This window comes from Eptatretus burgeri, chromosome 1 (assembly GCF_056783735.1).
Source record: "Eptatretus burgeri isolate ZD-2024b chromosome 1, Ebu_testis_v1, whole genome shotgun sequence".
In the NCBI taxonomy this organism is placed as follows: Eukaryota; Metazoa; Chordata; class Myxini; order Myxiniformes; family Myxinidae; genus Eptatretus; species Eptatretus burgeri.
In genome coordinates this window covers 49,378,498-49,387,565 of record NC_140961.1, presented here as the reverse complement: position 1 = coordinate 49,387,565, position 9,068 = coordinate 49,378,498, and the positions used below count along the sequence as shown (strand labels likewise).

At 41.8% G+C, this 9,068-nt stretch overlaps 1 protein-coding gene across 1 annotated transcript in view; it reads left to right on the top strand.

Annotated features, from left to right (window-relative positions):
• The first annotated feature begins 217 nt into the window (after nucleotides 1-217).
• The window catches only part of LOC147034451 (katanin p60 ATPase-containing subunit A-like 1), a 68,163-nt gene continuing 59,312 nt past the window's right edge, over nucleotides 218-9,068 (top strand). Inside the window, exon 1 of the mRNA XM_085883579.1 lies at nucleotides 218-400. The gene's annotated coding sequence lies outside the window, so the exon portion shown is untranslated. The remainder of the gene's footprint in view (nucleotides 401-9,068) is intronic.

The following is a 9,068-nucleotide window of genomic DNA, read 5'->3' as shown; positions in this document are numbered from 1 at the left end:
TTTTTTTTATCTTATAAATGCATCAAGGAGAATACTTTTCGGACCGTGTGAGCAATTCATCCGAATATCTTATTTTTCAGCTCGATGGTTTATAATCGTTTTTTTTTAAACCGCCGTACATTGTACACTACGAGCTCTGATTGGTCAGTTCGTGTGGGATTTCTGCGAGCTCTGATTGGTCAGTTCGTGTGGGACTGCTACAAGCTCTGATTGGTCAGTTCGTGTGGGATTGCTGGCCCTTTTTTTATGTGCGTGTGTGCGTGTGTGCGTGTGTGCGTGTGTGCGTGTGTGCGTGTGTGCGTGTGTGCGTTGAGGTTCAAGTAAAACATTACGTCGAGGAAAGACCAGAAGCAGCGTGAGAGGGTGAAAAGCCGTCGAGTTCGCAAGCTCTGCTAATCAGGTTCGTGTAAAACCTTTTATTTGACATTCTCCTCGTGGATTTAAAAAGAAAATGAAACGATATCGATTGAAGATGAGCGAAAAGGTGTTGAATTTTCATCATCATCATCATCATCATACGGAAGTAAAAGGTAGTCCTGTTCAATCTTCCCATCATTCCATCGATTTGGGATTAACGGTTTATTAAAGGTGACTAGCTTGAGATCTTAGGGTCTTAAATTGGAGCCCCTCCCCCCCTGTCGTTTCGTTGAATTGACACCAAGTAGGTTGATTCAATCTGTCATGGGAACAGGAGGCACTGCATCAGCGGCACAGCTGCGCTTCCAGAAAGAAAGAAAAAAATGATGCAAGCAGCAGCCTCCGGCTGCATACGAATCGACTGCATTCTTATCGACAGGGATGGTATATGTCACAACTACGAGAACATAATTCATTGTGGGGTGTGTATGTTTGTAGGGTAGTCGGTGTAAAATGTTACGAGAGGAGGGAGGACCAATGGTTGTCCAACCTGCCCTTAAATATGTCAAGTGATGGTGCAGGTACCACAAAGTGAGGAAGGCTGTTCCATTTCTCAGTTACTCTTTCACAACTACTACTATCGAGTGCAGGCTGTGGCTGCTGGTTGCATCATTGGTTGGGACGCGACGATGCCGCTGATGCAGTGTCCCCCTTACCAGTACACTGGTGCTCATTTTGCCGACCTCGGAAGGATGACAGGCTGAGTCAACCTCCTGGTGTATTTTAATTCAGCGGCCAAAGGGGCTTGAACTCAGGACCCTAGGATCCCAAGCCGCCACCCTCACCACCAAGCCAACACCAGGCTACTCTTTCACTGAAACAGCTCTTTCGTGGAGCCGCATAACTCCTCTCCATAAACCACTTCAGAGGATGTCCTGTATTTGCATGACATATCTTGGGAACAAAAAAGTGCTCAGGATTCGTGGCTACTACTACTACTACTCATAATAATAACTAGCCGGGAGGCGACGATGGTTCACGGGCATTATTGAACAATGCCACGATAGGTACAGTTGAGTTAGTGGAAGCTTATGAGGAAGCCCTCCCATAAAAACCTATCTCTTCCATCAAAATTGACCAAATCAAATCGGATTTTTTTTATATGTTGTACTTATGGACATTACGCACAGCTTCGAGGAAATGAAATTGCGAGAAAAAAAAATCGAGAAAATACATAGAAATAAATAAAAAGTTAAAGTGGGCGTGGCTCCGCCCATAAGGGGCGTGGGACGCCCCTCATACAAAAAGACGACTAGACCATGATATCTAGCTTGTGTCCATGTTTCATCAAGATCGCATAAAACGTCACGGAGCTATGCTCTGGAGAGAGTCACAAATAGAGAGACACACAGACACAACGAAAATAGTGGTCACTGCTGGCACCCGCAAACCAATTAGTTTATTGTCATATATATATATATATATATATATATATATATATATATATATATATATATATATATATATATATATATATATATATATATATATATATATATATATATACTGTATGTGATGCTTATACAATGAGAAGTACTTTGACAGTACGTGCTTAAACATTACATTGAATAACTAGAAGGGCACTCGGTCGAGCGCATACATCCACCACAAAATGCCTGATCCACGAGAACATATTGGGCCCAATACATTTTTGAAATATTATGCTATACAGTACGACATCATTTTTAGCCCGATCGTTCAATGGTGATGAATCGCTTAAAAAAAATTAAATAATTCTCGTATCTGGGTCTGGATTTGGATTTTCACCAAAAATTGAATCAATTCGTCCTTGCAACACACCCAAACCTGTCCATCAAGTTTCATACAAATCCATCCACAACTTTTGGAGATATCGTGCTATATATCGTTTTAGACCTATTTCTCAATGGTGAAGAATCATTTGAGATATCCTGTTCACAGACAAACAGATAGGGGTGAAAACTTGACTTCTGGCCACCTTTAGTAGCGGAGGTAGTAATGCAAGTGGCAGTGCTGGATTTTGTTACACTGGGGAATCACCTGGAGGTGGTTTGTAGATTCTTGGTTAGGCAGTTGGCACAGTACCAAACAGCAGTGGGAAAAGCCAATGGAGTTTCAAGTTGTGTTCGGAGGACCATCTTGTTGAAGAAAATTTAGTAATTATTACCTCCGTCACCGAAGGTGAAGGAGGTTATGTTTTCACCCGGGCTTTCTGTCTGTCTGTCTGTCTGTCTGTCTGTTTGTCTGTGTATATCTCAAAAAGCTGTCGACGGATCTGGATGAAATTTTGTGGGGAGGTTAGGTGTGTGACAAGAACTAACTGATTAGATTTTGGTGAAGATCCGAATCCGGATCCGACTACGAGAATTCTTTAAGTGATTTTTCACCATTCAGAGATAGGGCCAAAAACGCTATAGTACTGTATAGAATGATATTTCAAAAATGTATTGGGCCCAATATGTTCTCGTGGATCAGGAATTATGTGGTGGAGGTTTGCACTCAATCGAGTGCCCTTGCAGTTGTTAATGTAAAACAGGAATTTAGTTCAGCCTCATCAATTATTCTTTGGATATATACACGAGACGCAACACATGACTATTAGACAAGACAAACACAGCCACTGGGCTTGACGGAAGTGTCACTTCCCAGGCACTCTGGATACCAGAGACGGCACAACAATGGTAATACCTTTCTCACTACACTCAGCGGGGCAGTTCCCACGGATGCCAACCTATGGGGATTGTTCATGCTCTTATCCTTTAAAATGCTGAACGTCAAGCAAGGAAGCAGCATGGACCATTTTTATAGTCTTTGGTTTGACTCTGCTGTGGTTTGAACCACCGAACTCCCAGACCATCATTCCCTCTTCCCATTGAGTGCATCTTTGGTTGGATCTGGTTTGTTTAGTGGATGGTGTTGTTGATGTGGAGGAGTGAGGGTTAGTGTGCTCATGGGTTGAGGAGGTGGGGGTCATGGTGTATGTTCCACAGGCATGATCAGCCTATTTATCTCTGGTTTTGAGATCACCTTGCATTGTGCTTGTACTGTTACCATTGAAGTAGACTTCAAATAACTCTTCGTTCCTGAAACATCTGTGTTTGTGCATATAGATCATTTCATAGAATGTTATTCTGCATTATTTACATTTTGATCCATTGGTAATCAGCAATATGTTCATGAATTCCACTTACTTCTTGTACCATATTTATCTCTGCCACTGAAGGTGAAGCAGGTTGTTTTCAACCCTTTCTCTCTGTCTGTTGGGTAGTTGCTAGACTACCCTTATTTTTAGGTTTTCCGTCTGTCTGTATGTCTGTCTGTTTGTTTGTATGTAATGGACAGCTTTGGAGGCCAGAGGAGTCAACCGATTTTGATGAAACTTGACTGGTAGGTTTATACCAGGATCTAGTTGTATGCCTTTGAGCACCGTTGCTATGGACGCCACCGTTGCCTAGCAACGGGACTTTGAAATTTTTGAAAAAATCCGAAAAAACAAAATTCGAAAATCAAAAATCGGCTTCCGTGCTTTTATGCACACTATAATGAACCTCCTTGTCAAAAAATTTCAGCCCAATCCATCAAAAACTATATGACTAGTATGCAATTATATTACTATATGCTTTCACCACAACGTTCGTGTTTGGATTCCCTAACGTAGGGTTAGGGACTCGAACACAAATGATGAATGGACAGTTGCTCGTCATGTTCCGATATGGAACAACGAACGGCAAAAATGCCATCTGATGTGTTCTCTTATCTACATATTTCAAATTCGCCTTGGTCTAGCGACCACCCATGTCGCCTACCAGCTTGTCTTTGTTTGTCTGTTTGTCTGTGTGCACGATGTCTCAAAAAGCTGTGGATGGATTCAGATGAAATGTGGTGGGCAGGTTGGGTGTGTGACCATGCCAAATTGATTCGATTCTGGTGAAGATCCAAATCCGGATCTGGATACGAGAATTATTTAATTTTGAAAGTGATTCTTCACCATTGAGAGATAGGGCCAAACATGAGAAATATACATATATATATATATATATATATATATATATATATATATATATATATATATATATATATATATATATATATATATATATATATCATGATATTTCAAAAATGTATTGGGCCCAATATATTCTCGTGGATCAGGCATTGCGTGGCGGAGGTATGCGCTCAATCGAGTGCCCTTCTCGTACCCTATGTTTTCATGTTTTATCGATTCGTTTGTGACTTTCAGAATACATTGTAAAATCTAAACTGCCTTCTAACAAAGGTTCCTTGAAATCGCATCCCTCATCGATCTCGAGGATGAAATCATTTGAATGTTGACATTTGGTGTCGCCTTCGCATATTGAAGTTGTGTTGTTCGCACCTGCATTCAGTTCAGCACTGGCAGCCCTAAAAAATACATAAAATAGAGGATTTGAGGAACTATTGTTGTGATGCTCTTTTTGCGACATGCCTTTCATGAATATGTATGATACAAGAGAGCCACTTGGACATGTTTGAAACGGATGCTTCTCGATTATAAATGAATAACTTCAAGGTGTTAGCTGTTTGAAGATTCTCTTTCAAATGCAAGAAGCACAAAAATAAATAACAATTAGGTTTTCATAATCTCGCACTTCACAGAAAAAGAGTATTTGTGTGATGACAGTATATCGATGTCATTTTCTGCTGAAATACATTTTGCACTGTTCTCTAGTTACGGAAGCAAAGTCACTGTGAAGCTGAAATGCTCTGCTGACATGTTGATTGCCATTGTTGATTAAGAAGCATTCAGAAATTGAGGCATTTCTGGGAGGGGAAGAGGGGTGAGGGGGGGAATGGTTGTGGATGTGCTGCTGATGTGGTGCTACCTGTATGTTGAGGCAGGAATTTGTGTAGTTGGGCTTGGGTGCCAGTGATCTTCTGCCTACTCTTCATCGAAAAACACCATGGGGTCTTAATCCATTCATGAGGACCATACTCTCGACAGAGCGTCGGTGCTGCTGAAGCAGTATCCTGGGCTGTTGGGCACAATCCTGGACGGGTCGCCACTCCGACACAGGATACTCGAATGGCTCAATCATCCCAACAAGCTGGTACTCATTTTTATGACCTCAGAAGGATGACAGGCTGAGTCAACCCCACCTGGTATTAATTCAACAGCCAAGCAAGTAATTTTATGGGAAGGGTGGGGGGGGGATTCTCTATATCAGGATCTGGCTATTCACATGAGCCTAGGGTCTGCAGGGCAACCAAATGTGGAGGCCCAATAACGGGTGGTTTGTGATGAAAAAAATTACTTAATAGATTTTTCAATTTAGGGGGCAGGGGCTTGCAATAGGAGGGATCTTCTTGGTAGGGATCGTGTGGGTCCCATTGGTGAGGGGGAAGGGGGGGTGGTTAATGATGAAAAAAAATGAAGTTGTTAGCTTTAATAGGTTTTGAGATTTAAGTGGAGTTGCAATTGGGGAAAGGTGATCTATTTAAACCCTTGAATTGATCTTGACCAAACTTTCCAAGGATAGTGTAGCACCTATGTGGGGTAAAATGAGGGCAGGGCAGGGGAGGGGAGAGGGTGGGGGAGTTGTACTCACTGTCTTGAAAACCTTGGTGCCATAGCACGTGGATCTCCTTAGTACTTGGAATTCTGGGGTTTTTTTTCATTAACTGATAGGACAAAATAAAGACTTTTAAATGCTTGTTTTATCAAGGTGCATCCAGTATATTTTGCCATTAAGTTTACCTGTAAGATTCAGTGGAGCATATCCGTATCATTGCCTCTGCCACCGAAAGTGGACGAAGTTAATGTTATCATGTCTGTCTGTCTTTGTTTGTGCGCAGGATATTTCTAAAAGTTTTGGATGGGCAGGTTGGGTGTGTGACAAGGACGAATTGATCTGATTTTGGTGAAGAACCGGACCCGGATACTAGAATTGTTTTCAGTCATTCTTCACCATTGAGAGATCATGTCATAAATGATATATAGGATGATATCTCAAAGAGTTATGGATGTATTCGGACGAAACTTTGTGGACAGTTTGGGTGTGTGACAAGGAGGAATTGATTCGATTTTTCGTGAAGATCCGGATCGGGGCGGAGGTATACGCTCCACTGAGTGCCCTTCTAGGTTTGATTTTGTGCTCCATATTTCAGATTGTCACCTCTCTCAAAAGATTTGTCACCCTAACAAATCGGAGAATTCACGTACAACAACACACTCAAACAGACTAACACCACACTGCTCAAGATAATTTCAGAATTGGTTTCGGGGGGGGGGGTAGGGTAGGGGGAGGTTACAAAAAAGTCTCTCGGTCGAACCCAAGCTGTACAAAGTCGCATCGCAGGCACTAGAACCCAGACAACGCTAGGGCTGGCAGTGAAGCTTCATCACAGGTATGGGAGTTCAGAGTTGATCAAGCTTCTACATGATCACGGTTTCATAGTGTCCTATGACAAGATCATACGTTTCCGCAAATCAGCTGCAAAATTTGCGGGTGAAAAGAGCAGTGTGCTACATCAGGCCATGGGCTTGGAATGGAGGGTGGGGCCAATCTTTGGGTGGTTCAACAATTTTGACCTCCTGGTTTCAACTCCCAATGGACGCCGAGAGACCCACGTCATGGCTCATGAGTTCCAGCAGAATCCGGCTGACATCATAGAGCTGGGTAATGCTCGACTTGGAGTTATGAACCTTGTGATCCCACGCCTGCGCAAGACAGCAGCTGCAAATAATTTACATTCAGGCAAAATATATACATGTGAAAACTTTTTAAATGTCTTTATCATAATCATTGACCATGAAAATATAGGTCTAGACACCTTGTTTGTGACATTACCATACATAGTTGCAAAGATATTGCAGAAAATAGGTTTTGGGGAAATGGCGGCAATTACTTTACATACAGACAAAATAAATACATGTAATAACTTTTTATATGCCTTTATTGTAATCCTTGACCATGAAAACATAGGTCTCGATAACATTTTTGTGCCATTATCATGCATAGTTGCAAAGATACTGAAGAAAATAGGTTTTTTGGTAATGGTGGCCCTAATTTGCATATTTAAAAAATTGCTCAAAGTTGGTCCGAGGACAACCAAGCTGAATTGCTTCAGGGACCTCATGGGATAGCAAATCCACTTTAAAACTTTTTACTATAGACGATTGCAAGGTCCGCTATTGAACTCATAAGGATGGCAAATGGACTATATGATGTCATATGTGTGGACCTCTTGTTCCTCATGGATAGGCACTCGTACAAGTGTAAAGTTTTTGGTCTTGATTTGTTGTCATATCAGAGATTTATGAAGTTCAAAAAAAATTTTTTTTAAACCAAAAAAACAATATGGCTGCCGAATTACGTGACTGATGACCTCATCAATTTAATTAATTCATTTATTCATTTTTTGTTGTGTGGACCATTTTATCCCGAGATGACCATCAAAAATTTTGATACTGATCGGATGTAGCGTTCTACAAATGCAATTGTGATTTCACAATGAAGGCACCTATGACATCATTTTTAAAAATCGCACTCATTCCCCACGAGGATTCTCCACTATGTGCCAAGTTTAAATTTTTACCTTGGTGCAGTTTCAGAGATGCAGAGTTTCAAAGTTTTTCCATTTTTCCAACGTGGCTGCCACACCACGTGACCTATTACATCATAATTATCGTCAAAACATTCTACATGAGTAGTTGCTCTGATGGTGAAAATTTTGGCTAAATCCGAGAAGTGGTTGTGTTGAAAAACACTTCAGTTTTGTGCGGACAAACAAATGGACCAAAATGCAATACCCTGACCTTTGGCAATGGTAATAAATATTTAATAACATATGCCAATTGGGTTGTACTTGCTACGACCGGGGTGTGCTTCCCCATTGTCTCGGGTTGCTCACCTGCATGTGATTTTTTCCCTCCCACCCCCCCCCCACCAATTTATCTATATTTTTATTTATGGATGTTTTTTGATGGTTCTGTGATTTTTTTTTGATTTTTTTTTTTTTTCCTCTGGTGTATTGGCTTCGATGTCCGTCGGCACACAGAATTACCTTACTTCCCCATTATCTCAGGTCGCTCACCTGCATTTTTTTCATTTTTAAAATTTATCTTTATTTATTCATGTTTTCATTGATGGATGATGGCTGACGATTCTGTGATCCCCCCCCCCTTCCCTGGTCTACTGGCTTTGATGTCCATTGGCACACAAAATTTCTGCTTTCTCCGTCACCCGGAAGGTAGCGATCTTTAATATCAGTCAGTGGTTAGTAGCTTTTTATATTAGATGTATACAGTGTACAGAAAGCCAAATACATTCGCTCAAGTTTTTTTTCCTGTTCACAAATACAACCCATCGCTTCGCTGATGTAGATATTAAGGAGGGGTGGTGGAGAGGGAGAGGGAGAGGAGAGAGGATGGAGGGGTGTGGGGGGGGGGAGGAGAGTGAGAGGAGGGTGAGCAAGAGGGAGGTAGGAGATGGGGGGCTGGTGGGGGAGGGTGACTTCTCACCAAACATTGCTATACAATCTGAGGGGGGGTGGTGGTAGCGAAGGGGATGGAGGTGGAAGTCGGGAGAGGGAGGAGGTTTGGGAGAAGGTAAGCGTGAGGGGAGGGGTTCTCAACTCATGTTTGGTAGTGGGACTTGTGGATAAGGGGTGGGTGTGGGTAGTACAGGATTGAA